At 51.4% G+C, this 6227-nt stretch overlaps 1 protein-coding gene across 1 annotated transcript in view; it reads left to right on the forward strand.

The window, feature by feature from the left end:
* MAD1L1 (MAD1 mitotic arrest deficient-like 1 (yeast)) overlaps nucleotides 1-6227 on the forward strand; it is a 760935-nt gene that overhangs the window by 678947 nt on the left and 75761 nt on the right. The gene's annotated exons all lie outside the window — the stretch shown is intronic.

A 6227-nucleotide genomic window follows, 5' to 3' on the forward strand; every position in this document is an offset into this window, starting at 1 on the left:
ACAAGTAGGAATCTTGAGCTTGCCCTAATTGCTGGTTCTGCGGTTACTCCGTGCGGATCTTTGACTGTGAGCGGCTGGTCCCAGTCGGTGTTTCTCCAGAACATTTCTTTATTAATTAATCCTATCTTCATTCACGCAGTGTTCCCCTTGCTGTAGACAGCAGGTAATAAGCACAGATCAAGCAGGCGGGGATGATAAATTATCTATTGAATAATTAGCAAATTAGCCCCAACAGATGGAAACCCGAGCTCAAGTTTGTGTAGACGCGTGCCACAGAAAGAACCGGGAGACTGGCTGTTTCTAGTTCATTGGCCATGCGGAATTTGACTGCCTTTTGGAGAATCGTTTTGATATCTTCCATGGCTTTGAGTCCGTGGCGGTATTGCCTGGGGCCATCGAAGCCCGACATGTTTCACGTTGAGGGGCAAGATGTGGAAAGGTTTGCGGGGGGGGGATGCATGGGAGAGACACAACGGCCGGTCATTGACCGTTTCTGTGGGTTTGCGGGAACACTGAAGCACGGCAGAGGAAAAACTCTCGTTCGAGTCGCCCGTCCGTTCTGATTCTGTTACTAAGTAACATTGGCACCCGCTGCCTCCCCGATGCCCTCGCTGTTATCCCGCAAAAGATAAACAGCCAACGCGCCAACAATTTAAATAAATATGAGCCTCTGCTGCTTTCATAGACCCACAGTCTACATTATTTATCACTGCTTTGTTTTTTTTAACGGCCCTTCCAAAGCTGACGTTGCACCTCCATTATTTAAGAACGTATAAGGTCATCAATAATAGGTGGGTATTAATAATGTATCTTTGGTAACTCATTCAGCTAGATCTACGGCATTCATAACCTGTTCAAATAACTGGTTATTGACATACAAGAATAAAACCCTGGATCGTCTTTGTGTGGTTTCGTGCGCGTGGCCGCACTGACCTTATCGCAGTCATGTGAGTATGCCCATAAGGTTCTGTAGAAATGGAGGGAAAGGTGAGGACTTTAGCAAAGCAATGGATTTGTTGAGTAGGAGAGGCATGTAGACCGGGAAGTGGGGCTGAAAGGTGTCAGGGAAGGATTTGGGCTTGCTTTGGAGCAGGCGTGGGGAGAGGATGGTCCGATCCAAACCTGGGAAGGCAAAGAGATCCTTCCTGATCTGGCTTATGCTTCTGGACAAAACTTTTGAAGGGCCTTTTTCTTCATATGCAAGAACCAGGGGTCATTTGGGGCCGGAGCACGCTGGAGCACTGCTCCGGCAGCCCAGGAGCAGGCACAAATGGTGGTGGCAGCAAGCCCCACCCCCAGCTCCCTGCCCCCCAGCTCCTTCTCTCTAGAGTTGTGCAGCATCTTTCCATTGTATTCTATGACCCCTTAGAATAAAATAGAAAGATCACGCCACCACTGCGGCGCTACTCTAGAGAGAAAAGTTTAAACCCCTTCTCTCATCACTCCCCCCCCCCCAGCCTGCCTGGGGAAGGGGAGGCTTTTGAAGATGCCTCCCCCCCCTTTTGCGTCCCCTACTGACATCACTTCCGGTGATGTCAGGGGGTGTGGCATATGCTAATGAGCTATTATGCTAATAGCCTATTAGGTATGCTAATGAGCTCCTGCAGCTCCTTTTCTACAAAATGACCCCTGGCAAGAACCATAGAGGCTTTTTAAAATCAAATGTTCCCTCTAAGCTGTGGAATCTTGTGAGCAAAAATTCTACTTTGTGAGCTACTGGCATTAAAGTTGTGAGCAAGCAATTTGGCTGTTGCATAAATTAGTTTGCTCTGGAGCCATCCTTCCTGAGCTAGGACAAAAATGTGTGAGCTGGAGGCTAAAAAACTGTGAGCTGGCTCACAGTAACTTAGCTTAGAGGGAACACTGAATAGGGTGTAGAGCAGCGGCCCCCAACTTGGGGTGTGGGTACCAGGGCACCCGCCCAGTGCTTTTAGAAAGTGGCCATCACTAAGTGGGGCTTTTGCCCAGCAAGGCTCCTGATTGGCTGGGCAGATTTTTTGCAAAGTTGCTTAGACAGCAGCTACCACCACAGCACAAGGATCTTCACTGTGTATGAAAGCAAATATTTTTAAGCAATTATGTTTATTCCAAAAGGCATCCTGTCAAACAGACCTTCTGTCTGAAACTTAGAAGAGTTTTCGGCTAAACATTGGGAAGAACTTCGTGACAGAGCAGTTCCCCAGTGGAACAGGCTTCCTCAGGAAGTGGTGGGCTCTCCTTTTTGGGAGGTTTTCAAACAGAGACTAGATGGCCATCTGACAGCAATGCGGATTCTGTGAACTTAGGCAGATCCTGAGAGGGAGGGCAGGAAGGGTTGCCTCAGTGCTTAGTTCTTGTGGTCCTTTCTTACATGCCCAGGGAAATGCTGATTGCCACTTTGGGGTCAGGAAGCAATCCTGGAGGGTTTTTTTATCATCTTCTGGGTGTGGAAAAGTGGTCACTGCGAGTGTGGAGGGGGAACAGCGGTCACTACGGGTGTGGAGGGGTGTGAATTTCCTGCATTGTGCAGGGGGTTGGACTAGATGACACCTGGAGGTCCCTTCCAAATCTATGATTCTATGAAATATTTATTTATTTACTTACTTATTTACTTATACTTTAAATTTATGGATCGCCCAATCCCTGAATACGCAGTGCTCTGGGCAATGTACAACAGGAGTTAAAAACAGCAAACATAACATTATTAAAATTAATAAGCAAGTAGTTCCTTACGTCCTTAAAATAATCTCCAGATGGTGTCACTAATTTGATCTTAAGCCTGTTCTGGACTGTGTTGCCACCTGGCAGGCGGGCTAAGGAGGAGGCAGAAACAAAAAAAGATGGAAGAAAAGGGGAGGGTGCCAGCCATGATGGAAATTGTTGCTGTCCTCAGCCAAAGGCCTGGCAGAACATCTCTGCAGAATGACAGTGGTGGAGACAACAACGGGGTTAGGGGCGGTCCCCGGAAGATCTGCCACGATCTTGCATGGCACTCATACCGCTGGACTGGCCTTGGACCATCGACAGGACAATATCACCCCAGTGAAAGGATTGATACCATCTTCGGAGACCATCTTGTTTGTATGGAGCACTTTATTCTTGTTTTGTTGTTATTTAATGGTTTTACTGTTTCATCCTGTTTTTATGTATGGGCTTGTGCCCTCTTGTAAGCCGCCCTGAGCCCGCTCGCAGGGAGGGCGGGGTAAAAATGTTAACAATAAATAAATAAATAAAGTCCCGCAGGGCCCTGAGGTATTTGGCAGAGAGTTGCACCAGGTTGGAGCCAGGACTGGAAAACCTCTGGCTTTGGTTGAGGACAGCCGGATATCTTTGGGGCCAGGGACCACCAGTAGATGGTTCTCAGTAGTTGAAGGAGTATTAGTAGAGTTCTTCTCGACCCCACTCTCTGACATCTTGTGATTGGCTCCACCTCTTCTGGCAATTGTTTTGTGTTTGGCCCTGCCTCGGGCAGCCATTTTGTGGCTTTGCCCACCACCCTGGGTCAGAATTGTTGTGTCTTCCTGTGTGGGAACACGCCTGCTTTAACAACACTTGAGCAGCCACTATGGCTGTTCGAGACCCACCACAGTTGGGGTGAGCTCTCCACCCTAGTCCTAGCTCCCGCCCACCCAGCAGTTCGAAAGTAGAAGTAACTACAATGCGAGTAGATAAATGGGTACCTACCCTTAGTAGGGTGGGGGGCACCCTCCTCTGACGAGGTGTGTGGAGGGTGGCGGCAATGGCAATTGGGGCAGCAGGACATCGGCTGCAGCGAAGTACCGGCGGTGGAGACGGCGTGGCATGGCAGCGCGGCGGCAGCAGCAGTGGGACCGGAGGAGCAATCCCTGGTGGCCAGCGGCAGGAACAGCAGGCAGCTGTCGTTCAGCAAAGGCGGACGCGCGCGGTGACGTCATCCACGGGCGTGGCGGAGCCTGAGGACACAGCCGGCCGGAGGAGGATATTGACCTTGCGCCGGACCGCCTGAGTGCCAGAAGAAACTTCCAGCCCGTAGACTGCCGGGAATGGTGCCAAGCCGTACCGAAGGAACATCAGCCTCCACCTGGGTGCCAGTAGGCAGTCCCACCCCCAAGAACAATGAGGCCTAAGTTAGGGTATAAATGTGATTAGCACCTCCCCATGTAAAACCCGCCCAGAGACCCCTACGGGAGTTGGGGCGGTATATCAAATCAAAGGTTAAATAAATACATAAATAAATAAACAAATCCAGCCTGCCCTAAAAGCACTGCACTGGCTGCCTATAGCATACTGGATTCGGTTCAAGGTGCTGGTTCTTACTTTAAAAGCCCTTTATGGTCAGGGACCTACTTACCTAAGGGACCGCCCTTCCCCATACGTTCCCCAGAGAGTACTAAGATCGGCTCCACCTCTTCTGGCAATCGTTTTGTGTTTGGCCCTGCCTCGGGCAGCCATTTTGTGGCTTCGCCCACCACCCCGGGTCAGAATTGTTGTGTCTTCCTGTGTGGGAACACGCCTCCCAGGCCCTAAATAAGCCAGGCTAGCAGTGATGAGGGCCAGGACCTTTTCTGTGGCGGCCCCACACTGGTGGAATGAGCTCCCGGATGACATCAGGGCCCTGCGGGACCTTTTACAGTTCCGCAGGGCCTGTAAATCAGCTCTCCCACCAGGCTTTCGATTAAGGAGCCACCTTTTAATATCGTGGCCCTGGCCCCCGACATCAGCACTAACAACAGCTAACAGCCTGGCAAGAACCCGGATTATGGTGGTATTTGGCCATCTGGATGTTGAGAGAACGCCACCATCTTTTATTAATATTTATGTACTCTAGTTCCAGCTCCTACCAACCTAGCAGTTCGAAAGCAAGAAATTGCAAGTAGATAAATAGGTACCACTTCAGTGGGAAGGGAACAGCGTTCTGTGTGCCTTGGTGTTTAGTCATGCCGGCCACATGACCACGGAAACGTCTTCGGACAGCGCTGACTCTTTGGCTTTGAAATGGAGATGAGCACCGCAACCCTAGAGTCGGATTCGACTGGCTTTCGAGCAAGGGAAAACCTTTACCTTTTTACCTTAAAACCTAAATTTTATACGCTGTGGTTTGTAATCCAGCTTCTGTGTCTTAACATATCGTGTTGTTCTAATTATATGTATTCCGTAAGCTGCCCTGAGCCTGCCACGGTGGGGAGGGTGGGATACAAATTAAACAGAATAATAAATAATAAATAAATCCCAAAGGCGCCTGCAGACTGACTGTGATCCTTCCAGTCTGTAGCTGTGGCCCCTGCACCTGAGATTTCTTTATGAGGAATGGTGTGGGGGGGGTGCCACTTGGGTGAGCCGATGTATGTTTTTCACGTCAGGCGCATGGCTCGATTTATCAGTTGTATTTGTATCATACAAATTTTGTAGGAAAAGAGGTGCTGGGTCTCATTAGCATAACTCATTTGCATATGCCACACCCCCTGGCATCACCGGAAGTGTGTCAGAAGGCAACGCCCACCGCTCAGGCTCCACTGGACTGTTTTGGATTGCTAGCTATTGGGGGGGAGGGGAACGTGCAGATCTGTCCTCGCAGAGGAAGGAGAGCTTGTACCTGAATAAAACCTGGTCTTAAAGGTGCCACTGGACTGTCTTGGACCAGGGGGGCTGGAGGGGGGGGCTCTGCAACTTACCTGGCTGCTTCTTGCTCTGACTGAGGGCTGCTGGGAGCAGGGGGTGGGGCTTGTTGCATGTGCCCGCCCCCTGGGCTCTTTACTGCCGGAGCGCCGCTCCTGTGCGCTCCTGCAGGAAATGACCCCTGTTTGTATGATATAAAAAATTGTCATCTCTCCTTTATTATAAAGGAGTTTTGGGTGCCAGAATTCTAAAATGCGCCCCGTTAGTGTATGGGCGGAAAATATGCCACTCAGAAGACCTGCCTCCAATGACTGGCTCCCTCAGACAACCTGCCCTGCCATTGTCTGGGTGGCTGGGAGGGGAGGGAGCCAGTCATCGGAGCCAGCATCTTCTGAGCGGCCATCTTCCCCACATAGACTAAGGGCCGCTTTCAGCCCAGCGGCGAACGGAGCCGATAGGCTCCGTCCGCCGGTTCCCCCCACCCCACAGCCCCCAGTCCAGCCCGGCGGCGGAGGCCTGGGCCCTCCATCCACCGCTTGCTCCCAGCCCCCCCGCCCCAAGTCCATCCCGGCGGCGGAGGCCTGGGGCCTCCGTCCGCCGCCTGGCCCCCCCCCCCCCCCCCCCGCCCCCCCCCCCCGGGGGGGGCCGGGGCC

This window comes from Gekko japonicus, unplaced genomic scaffold (assembly GCF_001447785.1).
Source record: "Gekko japonicus isolate JY-2015 unplaced genomic scaffold, Gekko_japonicus_V1.1 scaffold196, whole genome shotgun sequence".
In the NCBI taxonomy this organism is placed as follows: domain Eukaryota; kingdom Metazoa; phylum Chordata; class Lepidosauria; order Squamata; family Gekkonidae; genus Gekko; species Gekko japonicus.